The sequence below is a fragment of the Mauremys reevesii genome, linkage group 12 (assembly GCF_016161935.1).
Source record: "Mauremys reevesii isolate NIE-2019 linkage group 12, ASM1616193v1, whole genome shotgun sequence".
NCBI lineage: Eukaryota > Metazoa > Chordata > Testudines > Geoemydidae > Mauremys > Mauremys reevesii.
This window is the reverse complement of record NC_052634.1, coordinates 50,041,546-50,061,798: the sequence shown is the minus strand read 5'-3', so window position 1 is coordinate 50,061,798 and position 20,253 is coordinate 50,041,546. Positions and strand designations below refer to the sequence as shown.

At 48.8% G+C, this 20,253-nt stretch overlaps 1 non-coding gene across 1 annotated transcript; it reads right to left on the bottom strand.

Annotated features, from left to right (window-relative positions):
* Positions 1-249: 249 nt before the first annotated feature.
* TRNAG-UCC lies at positions 250-321 on the bottom strand. Its single transcript has one exon. It is a non-coding gene; the product is annotated as a tRNA-Gly (tRNA).
* Positions 322-20,253: the final 19,932 nt, after the last annotated feature.

Below are 20,253 nucleotides of genomic sequence, written 5' to 3'. Positions count from 1 at the left end.
CACACTGGTCCCTTCTGACCATAAAGGCTCTGAGTCTAAAAGGGAGAGGGAAGTAAAGGGAAAAAAAATAAATAAACCAAACATTGTAATACCAGGATGACTCCATCCGCTCATTGTATAGTCCCGCCCCTTTCTTCCTCCACTGGGTGTTTAATGATCTGCAGGACATTGATTCTCTCCTTCCATTGCTAAACTGATACAATGTGACTGAAATTAAACCCATTCCCAGCAGAGAAAACATCACATCACTGCATTGGCTGGGAATCAAATCCAGGTCAACTGCTTGGAAGGCAGCTATGCTCACCACTGTACCACCAATGCATCTGGCAAAAATACCACTTATGCTTGCCCAATGAGGCTGGACCAGAATTGAGGCGTTTTACTGCCTATTAAAATGTACTGGAGTCTCATCACTAAAAAAAACCTACCTTTATCTTCACCTGGGTTTGAACCATCAGCCTCTGAATTAGGTCACCAAAGTGGTTAATCACAGACACAAGTAACTACCCTACTTCCCAAGCTTGTCTATGAAGCACCTACAGGGGCACACCTGGCTAGTGAGGGAGGCGCACTGCTGGGGTTATGAGTTCAGGCCTCACCCAAAGCATCAGTTTTCATTAGCCATGGAGCTTCCCCCACTCACTTTGTCTAATTCACATGGAAAGTGCCATACCAGGGTGATGAGAGTAAATTCTAAACTCTGAAATGTGGAGGTTGGCCCAGAGATTAGAATAAGGGGTTTGAAGAGAAAAAGCTCTAAGGATATAAAACCAAGCAGTCTCCAGGGGCAGGTACGGTACAACGCCTCAACAGGGAGCCATTTGGGGAGGCGGTTTCACTTCCTCTGTTCAATGTCCTGAGAGGTATTTTAAGATGAAGATAACACCATGGCTAACAGTTGAGTGGCACGTCCTGGGTTAAAGAAAGGAAGGGACTTTGGGTTAATAGTCAGAAGATTTGTGTTACCGTCACTGTCTGACCCCCCTTCAGTTCAGAGGTTTGTGCTTTGTTGGGTGGAACGCACAGACTCCTGGAGAGCAGGGGCAGCTGTTTCCATGGCAGAGAGCCTGGCACTTAGGAGACTTTCTTGACTTGCTGTTTTGAAGCAATTCAATAAAATAACGGTGGAGCTACAATGTCCAGTCCAAAATTTCAGCCCCCCGGTACAAAAATGCTATTTTAGGATCTAAACAGGAGGCTTCCGGCGCTAGGACACCTGACCAGAGAGCTCAGTGGGGGGTGTAAGAGCTGGTGACTCTGAGGGTCCTGGGCTAAATCCACTTGCAGGTGGAAATATTTTGATTTATTTGATGGATAATGAGCACCAGCTACCAGGGGAGAAGCCCTGCCACCCTGCTGCCACTCCAGCTGCTGCCCCAGAGGGGGGAGCCCCAGGGGGCCTGCTGCTGCTCCGGCCACCCCAGGAGTGCTGCTGCCAGGGGCCACCGAGCTGCGGCTGCTCCTGCTGCCCGCGGAACCACAGGAGGGAGATGATTTTTTGACAGTGACGGATGCCTCATCCTAAAGGCCTTTGTCTGCCCCCTTCTAGTGACTGTTTGGTACAGGAATGCAGCCCTCACTCCTGGGGCTCTCCTGGGGAAATGATGTTTCTGTGCAAAACACCAAAGCTTTTGACAGAAAGGAAGAAAAGGAAATGGCCACACGATGGGACTAGGACATAAGGAATGAAACACAAGATGCTTCTCCCATGTGCATTGACTTTGAACCTTGTTGTTTGCGGTGTTGTCTCTCATGTCCTGGGACCAACATGGATACAACAAGGGGGAGGAGGTCACATAATATCTTCTAAAGGACCAAGGAAGGGAGTATTATTTACTCCTTCTCATAACACAAGAACTAGGAGGGGTCACCACATGAAATGAATAAGCTGCAGGTTTGAAATGAACACACTTCCCTCAAGCTGCTGGCAATGCTTCTACTAACGCAGCCCAATCTGCTGTTAGCCTTCTTGGCAACAAGGGTGCTGTTGACTCATATCCAGCTTCTCATCCAGTGTAATCCCCAGGTCCTTTTCTGAAGAACTGCTGCTTAGCCAGTCGGTCCCCAGGCTGTAACAGTGCAGGGGATTCTTCCTTCCTAAGTGCAGGACTCTGCACTTCTCCTTGTTGAACCTCCTCAGATTTCTTTTGGCCCAATCCTCCAATTTGTCTAGGTCACTCTGGACCCAAACCCTGTCCTCCAGCGCTTGGATTCTTTACATGCTTTCACAGAGTGAAGAGCACATGTTCCATGATTTCATACGGCAGAGTTTTATGCTATAGGGAGCTTTCCCTGTGTGAATTTGACAGGTGAATCAACATAGAGACATATTGTGACCCTTCTCAGGGAGCTGAGGGCTGTGAGTTTCCTTGATGCCACCTTCCACTAGGAAGAGGGAGTTTTGCATTTGGTAGCTGGATGTTAGTGACCAAACTCACCCAGCCCATCAGGCACTCAAGGCCCCTCCTCTGAGCTACAGCAGCCACCCTAACCCCTGACTTCCTTCAATGTGTCCCCCACCCGGGGTCCAGCCCGGATCACCAGATACTCAGAGAAATCCCAGATTCTCTCTTCCCAAAGCAATGGTATATTCCAGGTTACTAGTTTTACTGTGGACCACTGCTACTGTATCTCACACCGCACTTGAGTATAGTTATCAAACAAGCAGAAATTTATTTAACAACCGATAGAGATTTAAACAAACAAATGTGAGTGCTGGAAACCAACTGTTACCAACTAAACAAAATCAGAAAATGCAACCTACACTTTTTAATAGTTACCTTTCCTATCTAAGGCCTGGTCTACACTAGGACTTTAAATCGAATTTAGCAGCGTTAATTCAAATTAACCGCTCAACCGTCCACACTAGGAAGCCGTTTAATTCGACCTAGAGGGCTCTTTAGTTTGAATTCGGTACTCCACCCCGACGAGGGGAGTAGCGCTAAATTCGACATGGGTATCTCGAATTAGGCTAGGTGTGGATGCAAATCGAACTTACTAGCTCCGGGAGCTATCCCACACTGCACCACTCTGTTGACGCTCTGGACAGCAGTCCGAGCTTGGATGCTCTGACCAGCCACACAGGAAAAGTCCCGGGAAAATTTGAATTCCTTTTCCTGTCTGGACAGTTAGAATCTCATTTCGTGGTTGGACATCGGGGCGAGCTCAGCAGCACCGGCAGCGATGCAGAGCTCTCCAGCAGAGGAGTTCATGTAATCTCTGAATAGAAAGAGGGACCCAGCATAGACTGACCGGGAACTCTTGGATCTGATCAGTGTGTGGGGCGAGGAGTCTGTGCTTTCGGAGCTGCGCTCCAAAAAACGGAATGCAAAGACCTACGAGAAGGTCTCCAAAGCCATGAGAGACAGAGGATACAGCCGGGATGCCATGCAGCGCCGCGTGAAAATCAAGGACCCCAGACAAGGCTACCAAAAAATCAAAGCGGCAAACGGACGCTACGGAGCCTGCCACCACTGCCCCACCAGCGGCCATGGACTCTGACGATGGGACAGTGTCAACGGCCAGTTCCTCGGCGATGTTCACGGACGGGGAAGATGAGGAAGGGTTTGTGGAGGACGAGGCAGGCGACAGCGCTTACAACGCTGGTTTCCCCGACAGCCAGGATCTCTTCATCACCGTCACGGAGATCCCCTACCAACCCTCCCCGGCCATTAACCCGGATCCTGAATCAGGGGAAGGAGCAGTCGGTAAGTGCTTTAACCATGTAAACTTTTATTCTTACTATAACAGGAATCTGATGTATGTGAAAAGGAGGTCTCTCTATATATGGGGATAGAACAGAAATCCTCCTGGGAGATCTCCACGAACCTCTCCTGGAGGTAATCGAAAAGCCTCCGCAGGAGGTTCCTGGGGAGAGCTGCCTTATTGGGTGCTCCGTGGTAGCACACTTTTCCGTGCCAGGCTTTCATGAGGTACTCAGGGAGCATTGCCTCCCCGAGCACGGCTGCGTAGGGCCCTGGTTTGTGCTGGCTTTCAAGCAGCATGCGCTCTCTATCTCCTTCAGTGACCGTCCTCAGGGTGATCTCACTCGGAGACTCCTGCATGTAATTAGGGGAATTACTGTAATGTTACGCCTGGTCCAAAGTATTTTTAAAAAATCTCCGGCCAGACGGCATAGCAGAGACTCAGCACGCTGCTGCGTGACGAGCGTAACGGAAAGCCAAAGAATCAAATGGACGCTCATGGAGGGAGGGGGGACTGAGGACGCAAGGTATCCCACAGTTCCTGCAGTCTCCGAAAAGCATTTGCATTCTTGGCTGAGCTCCAAATGCTTCTAGGGTCAAAAACAGTGTCCGCGGTGGGTCAGGGCATAGCTCGGCAATTTACGCAGCCCCCCAACCACCCCCAGAAGTGAAAGGGAAAACAATCCTCTCTTGACTCTTTTACATGTCACCCTATCTTTACTGAATGCTGCAGATAGACGCGATGGTGCAGCACTCAACACCAACATCCTTGCTCCCCCCACGCTATGGATGGCTGATGGTACAAAATGACTGGTATCCGTCCTCATCATCAGCCTATTGGCACATGGGGCAGTGCAAAAGGACTGGTAACCATGCCGACTAGCATCGGTAAGGTCAATCAAAGGCGCCTGGTCCTAATTTTTCGTGGTAGATGGTGCAGTATGGCTGATAACCATCGTCATCATAGCAACAGGGGGCTGAGCTTCATCAGCCCCCAAGCCTTCATGTGTAAAGAAAAGATTCAATTGCCCCTGGACTAGCAGCAGGATGCTGGGCTCCTCTTCTCCACACTCCTTAATGTCCTATCTGGACTATCATAGCAGCTGGAGGCTGCCTTCCACTCATTTCTCACTAACAAGTCACTGTGTCTTATTCCTACATTCTTTATTACTTCATCACACAAGTGGGGGGACAATGCTATGGTAGCCCAGGAAGGCTGCGGAAGAATGGAATGAACAGGTGGGGTTGTTGCAGGAGCACCCCCTGTGAATAGCATTCGGCTCATAATCTATGCAGGATCTGACACAGAGCAGCTGTGCTCTCTGGTTCTCTGATACAGTGGTTCTCTAGTACACTTGCCCATATGCTAGGCAGGACTGATTCTATTTTTAGATACCAAAAAGGAGGGATTGACTCAGGGAGTCAGTCCGAATTTTGGCTTTTGCGCCCCTGGCTAAGAGCAACCAGGGGCACTTATGACAGCAGCAAATGGTGCAGTGCAAAAGGACTGCTAACCATGCCCATCTTATTACCAATTTATGGTGTGGTAGATGGTACAATATGGCTGGTAACCATCTCTGCTGTCATGCAAAAGCAAAAGCATGCTGCTGTGTAGCGCTGCTGAACCGCCTCTGTCAGCGGCATCTAGTACACATACGGTGACAGGCACAAAAGGCAAAACAGGCTCCATGGTTTCCACGCTGTGGCGACTGCCAGGGCAATCCAGGGAAAACGGGCTTGAAATGATTGTCTGCTGTAGCTTTCCCGGAGGAAGGGATGACTGACGACATTTACCCAGAACCACCCGCGAAAATGGTTTTTGCCCCATCAGGCACTGGGATCTCAACCCAGAATTCACAGAGACAGATTAGACTGTGTTCATTCTTCGCAAAAATTTATCTTGGCAAGGAATTCACTCCCTTTTCCCATCACACAGCTTGGACTGTCTCCAGACCCGCCACAGCATCCCCCTCACAGAGACTGGCAAAGATTAGGCGGCGAAATAAAAAGACACGGGACGAGATGTTCGCTGAACTTATGGGGTGCTCCCGAGACGACGCGGACCCTCTCTCTGTACCAGCGCTCACTCAGCGAACGGGAGGAGAGGTGGCGTGAGGAAGACAAGCAGGCGACTCAAACACTGCTTGGACTAATGAGAGAGCAAACGGACATGCTCCGGCGCCTTGTGCATGTTCTGCAGGACCGGAGGCAGGAGGACAGAGCCCCCCTGCAGTGTATCTGCAACCGCCCTCCCCCGCCACAAAGTCCCATACCCCCCTCACCCAAAATAACCAGAAGGAGGGGCGCCAGAGGCCGTGTAAACCGTCACTGCACCCCAGCAGAGTGCTCAAGTACCCAAAAGCTCTCATACCCTAAATTTTGAAAAGTCCTTTCCTTCCCGCCTCACCCAAGCCCCCATCCCAGTTTCATCCCGTCTAGTTGATAATAAAAAATACTTTTCTGTTAATTACTGTTTCCGTCATGTTCTTTTAGAGGAGACTGTGTTTGAAGGGGGGGAAGGGAGTTGGTAATTTGACAGGACAATCACCTTTACCAGGGTACAGACATGGGGGCAGGATCAGCAGCAGGTCACACACACACTGCAGTCAGTACGCACCCTGGTTGGTATGGGAGGTGGTTTGCAGGTTCTGTGTGGGTGGGGGGGTATGTGACTTTGTCGCGGGGGAGGGGGTTATAGATCTCATGCAATGGTCCCTGTCCTGGAACACAGAGCCACGCAGCAGAGGAATCTGTATCCGTCCTCCCCCGCCAAAAGGCCACACAGCCCCCGCACACAGAGTCCCAAAAAGGAGGGATGGCACGCTCCGTTGAAACATCCAGTCCGGCACTGCAGACCGCTCTGGGAGCAGGAGCCTGTCATTCCTTGAGTTTACAGGCGGTCTTTACATCACTGCACACCCTACACAGCACAGTCCGTGTCCCAGTTTCAACCCTGTAACGCAAAGTCATCAATAAAGAAACCTTTGTAAAGTTACAGTGGAACATGTATTTTATTTTTACACGTGTGTTGGAAGTTGGGGAAGCGGGGTTGGCGGGGTATGTAACTGCAGATGCTAGTCAACAGTCACTTGGTAAAGAAACAGGGGCAGGTTCAGCTTCTCTGTAAAGAAACTGAACAGTCACAGGTCACGCTGCTCACTGCTCGCTGGTACTTTAAGAGTTCCTTGTCGCTGTGCAAGGCGCCTGCACAGAGCTTCACGAGCCAGGGCATTAGCGGGTAGACTGGGTCCCCGACGATCACTATAGGCATCTGCAAATCCCCAAGACTTATTTTGTGGTCCGGGAAGAAACTACCTTCCTGCAGGCGTCTAAACAGACCAGAGTTCCTGAAAACAAGCACGTCATGAACTTTGCCTGGCCACCCGACGTTGATGTTGGTAAAACGTCCCCCATGGTCCACCAGTGCTCGCAGCACCATTGAAAAGTAGCCCTATTTCTCAGCAGCTGACTGTGGAAGAGGTGGATGATAAGGTGCGAGGAGTTGACAACGGCCATAACTGCAGCGGGATCCATGCTCAAAGTGCTGTGGCGCCCGCGCTGTCACTGAGCAGAAAAGTGCATGAACAGATTGCCCGCAGACGCTTTCAGGGAGGGAGGGAGGGCGTGATTGACGGTTCAATGATGACAGTTACCCAAAACCACCCTCGACATTTTTCCCCAGCAGGCATTGGGGCTCTACCCAGCATTCCAATGGGCAGCGGGAGTGCGGGAACTGTGGGATAGCTTCCCACAGTACACCGCTTCCAAAGTCGACGCTGGCCCCGTTACTGTGGACTCAGACAGTCGAATTAGTGTATTTAGTGTGGATACACAAATTCGACTTCATAAGGTCGATTCCACAAATTCGAATTAAGTAGATTCGAAATAGTCTTGTAGTGTAGACGTACCCTAAGTAGAGTCTCACCTCCCACTTCAGTCAATTTCACTGATTCCTAGTCCCTAGGAGCCACGGCCCTGCCTTTCATGAAGCACCACTGGTCATTAGGAATCTCCTTGGTGAATGGACACAGAGTGTTTTTCTCCACCCTGTTATGAACTGAATCAGTCTTTTGTCTTTATTCACAGAAAGAACATTCCTTTCTCCTCATTCTCATATTGTCCTTGTCACTTCCAAAGGTTTTGATGTCTATAATTTGTCTTTGATGGTTTTCCATTGGCTTTTCTGGGTTGGTGCAAAGGCTGACAATGGAGCAATACATCACATAACTGGCTAGCAAGGAACAGGTGCCAATTCCCTCCCACTTGAATGGGCCGTTCCCAACAAGACCTATGATTGGGGTGACTCACTTTCATAACAATACCATATGGGCATAATTTTCCATGTACTTACATTACTCCTTAACCATGCCTTGGACACACCTCTCGCAGTGATTCAGAGTATCAATAATTTACAAGCTTTCAGTAGAGATCTCACTGCTATGCTTCCTGGATAAATATCATAAAAGCAGTGTATTAGCTGTGGGGAGTTTGTCAGGACTGAGACAGGAGTTGCTTGTGAAGAACAGTGACCTCTTTGCCAATTGGCACCAATGAGCTTTTGTCACAGATGCACTGAGCTATACAGTCACCCCCTGATAGAACAGAAAGGCCAGCACAAAAAACAGAGAGAGGAACAATAAGATACTAAAATGACAATGGCTGGAACTCTCCATTTCTCTCAGTCTTTGCATTCATGAGCACTAAGAGCTGTAGCTACAGTTGAGGAACCAGGTGAGCGGACAGCTGGCTCAGCCCTCCATACCAGTAACTTTCTCACACATAGGGAGATGGGTCAAAATTGGAATTGATGTTAAGGCTGTGTCTACACTTCAAACACTGGAAATATTCTTCTGACAACCCAACACTGCCTACACTGGGGCTCAGGTCACTAACTACTTCTCTCAGTGGAGAGGACTTTTCACACCCCTGAGAGATGTGGCTCTGCCAACAGAGCTTTTCTACATCGACCAGCCTTTAGCTGGCTTATTGACCTGAAAGGCAATGGATTTCAGTCTTTTTCTTTATATTGATGGTTGATGAGTGCAGCTGTGCTAACTGCTGGACACATCCTGTGACAGATGTCAGGCCTTTCCTTTGCAAATTAGAGAAGTGGGGAAGACAGTGACCCTTACAGTCTAAGTGGGTAAAAACTTATACAACTTATCTCCTCGAGTAGCTTTCCTTTGAATAGAAATTGACTTTGAAACTAAGCAAAAAAATTCTATTTGAAAACACAAAATATTAAATTCGATACTTGGCCAATATTCTCTTATACACACTCTCTCACACACATTCTCCCACCCCAACCTTTGGAGTGAGGTTTTTGACCAGAACTCCTTACACTACAGGGGGTAAATTAAATCAAATTAACTTTTCAAGATTAGCCATCATTTCCTGTACGACTAACAAAACAAAACAAAAAAAGACAACTTTCAGTTTTCCAAAATACTTCAGATTATCACACATTTAGGCTCTTCTTCTTTAACTAATAACTTCACCAATAATCTCATTTTAATAGGTAACAAAAACATATTCAAAGATCACAAATTCTTATCATATATGTTAGTTTTCTTCTAATGCCCATTGCCAACAACTGAACCTTGGCTCAAGCTGTGGTTTGTCCCAACCACTTCTGTGAGTTCAGATATCTCAGGATCTTCTGCAGTATGTGTTGGTGTAAGGGATCTCCTATGTGGGAATCTTTGCATCATGAGGAAAAATACCTCTCGTGTCACACTTTTAAACTTTCAAAGTGAGAGAAGATAGAGGAGAAGTGATGTAAATGCATAAAACACAAGAGAGAACTGTCTGGTCTACACTAAAGACATTTATCGGTTAACTATATTACTCCGATGTGTGAAAAATCCACACCACTGAGCAATGTAGTTACACAGCCCTAACCCCCTGTGTAGATAGCTATACATCAGCAGCAGAACTTCTCCTGCCAAAAGAGCCACTGCCGCTTGCGAGGGTTGGACTAATCAAGTCCGATGAGAGAAATCTCTCCCATTGGCTGAAAGCGTCTGTAATAGCAGCGCTACAGCAGCGCAGCTACATTGGTGCAGCTGCACCAACATCAGCTTTATTGTGTAGCCAGAGCATCAGACACAAAACCATAGAATCAGAACTCAACATGCGAGTATCCGGAAGTCTGAAATTGGAGCCTGATACATTCATTGCCTCATTTCTACAGCCTTGAAGTCCTTGTTACCCAATCAGGCAGCCAGTGTGGGATCCACGGGGAAGGAATGTCCCTTGAAGCACTCTCTCTTTGGATCCAAATGGTGAAGGATGATTGTTCTCAAGTAACCTGGCATCCTTTGGAACTGTAATCAGTGACACTGAACTAGGAAATGGAGTTGTACAAACAATTTTCCTTGGGTCATTGGTCACCATAGCTTCCTTTACTGGGGTGGAAACCAAGAACTGGGTGTGGACTCTTTCAGCCCCAGCTCTTTCCAAATCCTTGGCCTTGGGTAGGGTAAATTTACACTTCTCCGAAGTAGAATCCTTTACAAAACCTCTCCAAATCTCAGCAGTGTTAGTGAGGCTTACCAAAACATGCCAAGCTTTTCTTTAATTTGGTGGCACAGTTCCAGGCAAGGGACTGGATAAAGGGCTGGATCACAATCTTCATTAGTGACCAGAGCTGGAGTTTCTATTCAAAAATAGTTATTTTTCTGCAGCTATTAGATTTCCAAAACTGATTTGATTCGATATACATTTTTAGCACCTACAAAGGATAAATTCAACAAAACTCCACTTCTATTTCCTCAACATCTGCATCATGAAGGGCAGCATCTCCGATACAATAAGATTAGCTAGGAAAGAACTTCTGTAGGGCCTGGGTTACAAAGGCTTTGGAACCAAATATATGGGCATTGTGCCTAGTTCAAAAATCACTTAGCATGGAATTTTCTCCCCAGAACATCTGGGACAATATTGACTTAAACAATTGAACTACACTGTGATCATATGCACTTCCTTCAGTTAGTTGGGGTTCTGCTGTTGTTCACAATTCCTGAGTAGAGATTTTAAATCACTGCTGTTTCTTTGTTAGCCTATCCAGTAAATTGGAGAGTTCTCTAATGCTGACAGAACTGCACTTCAACCTTTCTCCATGACATCATGCAGGGATGGGGAAAAAGCAAAGCTGAAGTGAGAAATGATGACTTTAGCAAATAGTCATTTGTCTTAAATTCTCCAATAAATCTGCACTACATCCTATCAAACTGAACTACTATCCAATTGAGTGACCAAACAGCCTTCAGGAAAGATAGAAACCCACATCACAGAGAGCTAGAATACATGGCAATGAAAGTGTGAAGTGAAATTCCAGAGCAGGTTACATCTGATTATTCAGAATCAGGACAAGAGATTCTCCCATCACATTCTCCTCTGATCCATTAAAACATACTTCACTCAGCACTGTCTCAATAGCCAGTTATGTTATTTACAAAATTTTTAGTATCCAAGCATTGCTATAATTTGGGACAAAACCACTCACACCTTGCCAGAAGTGGCTTTACCAATAGATGGAACCTGGGATTTAAACTCCCAATGATCACACTGTGTTTGGGATCCATTTGAATTCCCCTTCCAGGTCTTTGACACTTTCATCTCCAGTCAGAGCGACTCTGAGATAAGATTAAAGAAGTCAAAGCATCATCTCCAAGCACAGACAGCTGAGAACTGTTCCTCACAGGACACTTTGAGAAGTGAATGGATAGAATGTGATGATGATAACCTCTGCATGGCTCAGACAAAAGGTAACAGTTCTGCAGTGATGGGGAAGGAGGGAATCTCTGCGTCTCCCCATCTCCTTCCAGTGTCACAGAGGCTGAAATTACACTTTTTTTCCCTGCCCCTGCTCCTCTTCATTTAACTATAATTTGAAAAATTCCCATTATATCTGCTCTTCAGCACAACCCAGAGCAACCTGAGAACAACTGGCAATGATACAATCTGTATCACTGGTGACTAACAATAACTTTGAAATAGGAAGAATAGTATAAACGTGATGCTCCCTGGTTCCTGATAGGAAGGGCACACTAGAATTACTCATGGGATAATGGAGTTGATAGAAAGGACAAATGGGTCCACCTCAAAATAGGGCAAACTGCAAAAGGCAAAAATGGGCCCCTCATCTGGCCAAACTGAGGGATAACCATGCTGCAAACAGTTCAAACAGCTTTAAAAGTTACTATGTGGGAATCAGGAAAATTATTAGAGAAAAAAAAAGTATTGATATCCCTAGAGGTGTTTATGTTGTTGATCTCCCTTGCAGATTCTCTGATGACTAACATGGGCTAAGTGCCCACAGAAGGTTTTCCCGCACTCACTGCATTTATAGGGTCTCCCACCAGTGTGGATTCTCTGATGTTTAGAAAGGACTGAGCTTCTAGTGAAGCATTTTCCACACTCACTGCATTCATAGGGCCTCTCCCCTGTGTGTATTCTCTGATGCTTAATAAGGTCTGAGCTGGTAATAAAGGTTTTCCCACACTCACTGCATTCATAGGGCCTCTCCCCTGTGTGGATTCTCTGATGTTGAGAAAGGGCTGAGCTGTTAGTGAAGCATTTTCCACACTCACTGCATTCATAGGGCCTCTCCCCTGTGTGGATTCTCTGATGTATAATAAGGTCTGAGCTGCGACTGAATTTTCCCCCACATTCACTGCATTCATAGGGCCTCTCCCCTGTGTGGATTCTCTGATGGGTAAGAAGGTGTGATCTGTGAGTGAAGCATTTTCCACACTCACTGCATTCATAGGGCCTCTCCCCTGTGTGGATTCTCTTATGGGTAAGAAGGTTTGAGCTGCGATTGAAGGTTTTCCCACACTCACTGCATTCATAGGGCCTCTTCCCTGTGTGGATTCTCTGATGGGTAAGAAGGTGTGAACTGCGACTGAAGGTTTTCCCACACTCACTGCATTCATAAGGCCTCTCCCCTGTGTGGATTCTCTGATGTTGAGAAAGGGCTGAGCTGTTAGTGAAGCATTTTCCACACTCAATGCATGCATTGGGCCTCTCCCCTTTGTGGATTCTCTGATGTTGATAAAGGCCTGAGCTGCTAGTGAAGCATTTACCACACTCACTGCATTCATAGGGCCTCTCCCCTGTGTGGATTCTCTGATGTTTAGAAAGGCCTGAGCTGCTAGTGAAGCATTTTCCACACTCAGTGCATTCATAGGGCCTCTTCCCTGTGTGGATTCTGTGATGCTTTATAAGGATGGAGTAATCACATACGTTTTCCCCAAACTCACTGCATGTATTTTTCTCTTTCTGCTGAGGATTTCCTGTTGTGTTGTGGTTTCCTTGAGGTCCTTCTGAGTTTCCTGACAGGAAATACTTTTACCCACTTTATCCCCTGGCTGCTTTACCTGCTCTCCTTCTGGTCTGTGCTGAATGTCATGGGAGTGTTCCTGCTCATGACTCCAGGACACAGTCCTTTTCGATCTTTGTGATAATGCTCTGTGTTTATCCACTTGCTCAACATTTTCCTGCTGAGAATTCTGCTCCTCTTTCTCACAAACCCTTGCGTCACCTGCTGTGATAGAGACAGAAACCTCAAACAGGGATGGAAAGGGGAAGGCCAAACCAATACAAGTACTGGAGAGAGGTCAAATAAAAATCAGGAACTGAACTCCCCCAAGTTCTTCCCCAAACAGGAGAGAGGAGGATCAATTCAGGCTTCACATCCCATCCAAATTCACAGGGGGAAGGGAGGAAGCTACTTCCTGGTGTCTGCTAGTGTCTACAGGAAGCCATGAGCTATATTTACCCTAAGGATACGACCCCTGCTAGGGACAATATTGAACTGAGAGACCTTCCAAGGGCATTGTAGGGCATCCCAGATGTTTCCTTCAGGCACTTACAGATTCTGAGTTGGTTTAATATTGCCTCACCTGTGCAGGGAGCTCTCAGGATCTCTCTTTCCTCTGAACCCTGGAGGTCTGGGACCCATGGCTCTTCCCCTTGTTCCAGCTGGGAGATCACATCAGGTTGGGAAATTGGAAACCCTGCTCAGATGAAAGAAAACAAAGGAGGTCACTTGATTTCAGAACTTTGTCATAAAAAACATTCTATTAATTTAACCTCAGTGCTTAGTGTGACGGGTGTGCCTGGGGCAGTCCACACTGAAAATGCCAGGGTCAGGGCAGGATGAAAAAGGGAGAGCAGATGCTCCTAAAACTGATGGTTAACACTGAAGTTAAACTCACTGACCAGTCACAAACTGTGCTTCTGATCCCACACACGGGTTATCGAGAAGCTGAAAAAAGAAATCACACGGCCCCCTTTATTGCATTCCAGTTCTCCGACTCCCAATCAGCACCTAGGTCCAGTACAGTGAGAGGTTATTTAAAAACTCTGCTCATATACAAAATGTTTTTCTGACCCCAAAAGGTCAGCCACATTACAAGATCACTATAGGTTTGGATCTTACCCAAAAGACCACACTGCCAGCCAATCCTTTAGCATGGAAAGACAAGACAGGACACGACACAAAAAAAGTTGTTAAATGGGAAAGCAGTGAGATGCATTCCAAAATCTATATATCAGGTTATTAGCAGTATTGCTGAGCTGCTGGCTTGAAAGTCCGTCTGGAACACATCCACAAGTTCGATGGGTCTTTCAGTCCTTTGTTCCAGGCTTCAGTTTGTAGAGAAGTTGCTCCAGAGTTAGGAAGAGGGATTGAAGACAAAATGGAGATGATGCAGCTGCCCTTTATATTCCTTTTGCCATGTGGCTTGTACTACCTGTGTCCCAAACACAAGCTTCACAGCACAGGGCATGGAAAAGCCTCGGAAGTCTCAGCACACAGACATACCCCTGCATGTCTTGCTGACTCAATAGGTTTATGCCCTTGATCAGGGATGGGCAAATTACGGCCCACGGGCCACATCCAGCCGACAGGACCATCCTGCCCAGTGCCTGAGCTCCTGGCTGGGGAGGCTAGCCCCTCCCCCACAGCCACACCACCGTGCGGGCAGCGCTCCTGTGGGGCGGGGCTGTGCGCTCCTGCTGGGCAGTGTGTCTGGCTCTGCGTGGTCCACGTGGCTGCCAGACACGCTGCTTTGAGCGGCATGGTAAGGAGGTGGGGGCGTTGGATAAGGGGCAGGGAGTCCCGGGGGACAGTCAGGGGACAGTTGGATGGGGCGGAGGTTCTGGGAGGACGGGGGCTGGATAGGTGTGGGAGTCCCAAGGGTCTGTCAGTGGGCAGGGGGGTGGATAGAGGTCAGGGCAGTCAAGGGACAGGTAGCAGCGGGGTTGGGTAGGGGGTGGGGTCCTGGATATGAACCCATATCCACACCCCCACCCCCGACAGACCCCGGGACTCCTACGCCTATCCAACCCCCCTGTTCCCCATCCCCTGACCGCCCTCCCAACCGTCCCCTGCTCCCTGTCCCCTGACTGCCCCCCAGGGCTCTCTGCCCCTTATCCAACCCCCTGGCCCTGGCCCCCTTACCACAGCCACGCGGCCTGCTGCAGCTAGACACGGGGTCCCTCAGGAGCGCGCAGACCAGCCCCCTTACCATGCCACTCAGAGCAGTAGGAGCTCGCAGCCCCACCACTGCAGCACTGCCCAGGAGCGGTGGGCCAGAGCGCTGGTGGCGCGGCATGTTGAGGCTGCAGGGGGACAGCGGGGGCGAGGGGACAACAGGGGAGAGGAGGGGAGGAGAGGGGATGGGGGAGCCTCCCCGACCGGGAGCTCAGGGGCCGGATGTGGCCTGCGGGCGTGGTTACCCACCCCTGACTGACACGTTAGTTTGTAAAAAGAACAGGAGTACTTGTGGCACCTTAGAGACTAACACATTTATTTGTGGTTTATCTGCATTTCTTTTGTAAACAATTCTGACTTTTATGACTTGTTACCTGTAGTCACTTAAAATCTTTTTTTTTGGTAATTAACAATCTTGTTTTATTGTTTTATCCAACTAGCGTGTTTGGATTAAAGTGTGTTGGAAACTGCATTTGGGATGTAGCGGGGTGGACGTCCGCTCCTGCTCTGAAGGGTTAAAAACAGCCCTGGGAGGGGGCTGTGGCTGGAGAAAGCAGCTTTTAGGCTGGGCTGCTTGGGGGAAGTGGCTGCAGCTGGGGCCACGCCCCAAACAGACTCAGCTGGCCTATAAAGGCAGAGAAGCCAGGGGCAGATAGAGTCTCTCTCTGTTTGCAGAGGGAGATGGGCCTGGCTGCAGGGAGCTGGACACAGGGTACCTGAGTGGAGCAGGGCTGGGGAAAGGCAGAGGAGCTGGGGAGCTCCAGCCTGGAAAGCCCCAGGCTGCGGCCTAGCAGAAGGCAATAGGTACTGGGGGGTTGCAGAGGGCAGCCCAGCGGTAGGCAAAGGCAGCAGGTCCAAACCCTCCTTACCAGTGATGAGTGGCTGATACTGCAGCCTGCCCCAGGGTGTGGGGCTAGACGATGACTGGCCTTATACTGAGCCGAGGTGGGAATAGTGGGTGGGAGTTCCCTGGGGAGGGGAGACCCCAAGACTGAGGGGTTACTGCCAGAGGGCAGCACCCCAGGTAAAAGGGGCACCAGATCCAGGGAGGGACATGGGGGGCCAGAGGACAGGCGGATCACCAGCCTGCAGAGGGTGCGCTGGAGCTGGAATGAGCTAATTCCCAGAAGTCACCAGCAGGGGGTGCTGCAGGGATGAGTCCCCTCATCTACATGGGATAACAAGGCTGGTGCATGTCAGTTTCCACTGATGAAATGACAGACTTCCTATGAGCTTGCCTTGTTCAGTGGTGTGCTGGACAGGGAAAGATTCATATTTCTGGGGGAAGTCTGGGAACAGAGACTTTTCTGGGGGTTTTCTATGCTGCACTGTAACTCATGAGTTGCTGACTAGCAGCACTCAATACTGTGTAGCTGGGAGCAAGTTACATGCTGGAGACTGTGTGTTAACTGCCCAGGAGCGGCTGCTCTCACAGTAAAACAGTGTAAAAGTCACCCCAGCTTGGGAAACTGAGGGGACACAGCTGTTCAACACTCCAGGTTGCACTGTGGTTAACGTCACAGATACTCAATTTCAAAGAGGCTCCCAAAACACAGAGAAAGTAAATCCATGTCCCAGAAATCCAAGACTCCAGAGAGAGGGCAAGTCTCCCTGGCTCTGCTTCTTGCTGACGGAGAGGTCCAGAGACAATGAGAGAGTCCTGGGGAAGCTGGGAACAGGAAGCATGGGCTGGTGGGGTTCAGTGGAGAAAGGGAACAGGAAGGGCAGGGATAGTACTGAATGCAGGATCTCAGCAGTACTAGATGTCAGGATAGCACATAGTGCAGCCCATTGGAAAACATAATCCCAACTAGACATATAAAATGATGAGGTCTAAATTAGCTGTTTCCACTCAAGAGAGAGATCTTGGAGTCATGGATAGTTCTCTGAAAACATCCACTCAATGTGCAGCAGCAGCAGTCAAAAAGCGAATGGAATGCTGGGAATCATTAAGCAAGGGATAGAAAAGACAGAAAATATCATATTGCCTCTATATAAATCTATGGTACGCCCACATCTCGAATACGGCTGTAGGAGCTGGATTTTATAATGTACTGGGAGAATTAATGTATGATTTGATTTCATCCTGTCAGCCACCCTGTTTGAATAGCAGAAAGGAATGACAGACCAGAACAATCCTTCTGACTGATTATGGTCACCTTTTGTTTTAGGATAAGTTACACTGTCTACTATGGTTTCCTCTATGTATTACAAATTAGGCACTCTAGTTAAATCTACATTTCTTTGTTTTAAGGTTTAGTAAGTAAGAGACAGGATTCACTATTGTGTCTATGTTAAGTAGATTAGAGAAACATTGAAGGCAAGGTTTCATTTGCAATGCCTTTTTGCTCGATATAAAACACTACTGTTTGTATTCTCAGTGGTCTGTGTGAATGAGGATGTATGCATCAGGAAAAGAGAAGGTGTAAAGGCCATTGTTACAGCCAGAGTCAAGGAAGAAGGAGTCAAGAGACTTAAAGGACATCAAAGAATCATCGACGCGCATCCATAACGAAGGGCAGATTGATGACCCTGAGGTAAAGGCTGGCACCCCTGAGGACAATTGATTAAATCAGAACAAAGGACAGGCTGACCCTCTCGGAGGTGCACTGGAATGTTTACACCAGTTAAGAAGTAACCGATCACTAACTGATACAGCAAAATCCATAGAGTTCAACAAAGGAAAAAAGCCTATAAGAACCAGGGTGCTTGGCCATGGGACTTTGGGTTTGTCTTGCCACACTCCAGGAGCACTGGATCGTGACCGACAAGAGCCCAGCCCCACACTCATGCTCAATCTAACTGGCCATTAGATTGACGCGAGCTACAAGAGACTGGTAACTATGAACATCACGGGTGGGTGACTAAAAAGCATATGCTAACTGTTGTATTCTCAATAAATGCGGTGTATTTACCTTCCTCTACAAAGATCCCATGTGCTTTGTAGGAGCATAACACTGCGTGCAGATGTGGTCGCCCCATCTCAAAGAAGTTTACTTGTGCAAACAGGAGATATTTGACACTGTGTGACACTGCTCCTGTGCTCTGTTCCCAAACTGTTCTGAAGCAGGGGAGGGTCTGTGGCAGTGTGTGGGTCACTGGCATACTGGGGTGATGCAGAGACAGGACAGAGCAGAGATGGCATTGTGGGGCTGGCGTGAACCTTTTCTCTTCATTTCCCCTTCCAAGAACTGAGGGGACAGGAATCCTTACCCAGCAAGGTCACATTCTCATAGTTCTCCTGCATGACGTCTCTGTAGAGGGCTCTCTGAGCAGGGTCCAGCAGAGCCCACTCTTCCCTGGTGAAATACACAGCCACCTCCTCGAAGGTCACTGGCATCTGAAAGAGCAAGAGTCCAACACTCAGTACCTGCTGCCCCACTCAGAGCCCCACTATTTGTGGGGGAGAGAAGCCAATCAAATGCAAGCTTTGGGTGTATCACAGTCAGAGTCCCACCTCCACCCCACTCAGAGCATCCTGGAAACACCAGGTTAAGGGGACGAATAGAGAGTCCCTTTTCTCTCCCAGCAGATCCATCACACTCCTACTAGCCACAGACTGATAGAGGAGAGGGAGCCCCTAGCAGGGACCAGGGAGAGCTCCCTGGTATGAAGCCCAACACCCTCCCCATTGTGAGGAGCTGGATATGAAGGGAGGGGAATCTCCCCTAAACCTCACTAGTGGGTGCCCCCTTCATATCTCACAGCAGCCACTGGCTAGTCAGGTCAGGCTCCAGCACTGGGAGTCTGGTCAGTTTTCCTAGCCCCAGGTAGGAGGGTTATTTTCTGTTTCACAAATTAGGGTATTTCCACCTCCTAATCTCATGGGTCTGTTCCTAGAATCTGGGCCATTCATTAAACTCCCCCCAGCAGGAATGTCACAAGCTGTCCTCCTCCCTTCCCCACCTTGTGCATTTCCTGCCCGGCTCCAAACCAGACTGTGCAAATCTTCCCATCTCCGGTGTATTTGGTGTCCCTCTCCCTCCTGCAGGAACCCACCAGCAACCCCCCGATAATCCCTACCTGAACAGGCTCCTCTGCAGCCATTTCTCTCCCCTGTCCCATGGCAGGATGGGATGAGCTGGAGTGAAACATGGACGTCATTCTGCAGCCTGGGAGGGTGAGAAGGGCAGTTGTGGGGGTTACAGAACAGGCTTTAGTTAATGTCACAGGATGATTCCCCCAGGCCCTTTCCCTGCAGACAGACATCCTAGATTCTGCCATCCTGGGAAAATGCTCAATCTCTGTATTACAGTGTAGACCTGGGCCCTCCTGCCAGGCTAAGCCCACAGAGAGATTTTTAACCTCCCTTCTCCCTCCCCCAATCGGATAACAAAGTCTCTGAACACAAGGCTAGAAAAGAGCAGAACCCAAGGAGTCACTGTGGGGGATTCCCTCGGACACTGACCCCCCGGCAGGGGGAATATGGAGTCAAGAACCAGCTTTTCCTCTGTCTGAGCCTTTTCTTGATCACTGGAAAGTGGTTCTGCCCAGGGATGCTGCAATACATGTGTCTGGGTGGACTAGAGAGCTGGAAATCTCTCCCCCCCACTCATTTCTCCCACTGCCCCTTTCAGTCTCTCCTTCCCCTGTCCACTCTCCCTCCCCCTCTGGCTGGGACAGTCCCATTCCTGGGGGCTTTGCTCTCCCACGGCTGGATTTGCTCCTGGCAATTGCTAATGGGAGGAGAGGCTGTTTGTGTAGAGTCACTTTCTTGCCAGTCCCCAGCACTTTCTCAGAGGACTTTCAGTTACCTGGAGTCTGTGGTAGAATTTGTATTAACAGGGCCCAGGGCTGCCCCAAGGGGCTAGGACCAGCTGGAGAAAGTCATCCCCTGGGCTAGGCAGAGAAGCAGCTTTAGTTAAGGTCACATCCCAGCACAGAGCCCCGCTGGGGGAGCAGCAGCTGCTAAGCCTGGTCTCCCAGATCACAATGGAGGCTGCAGCGTCTGACCCAGGAAGCTGAACCCCAATATCCTGGGCAGAGAGGGACAGAGCGTTTGAGCAGCTTCCGTCCTTTAGCTCTCTGGGGAGAGCAGCTAATGAG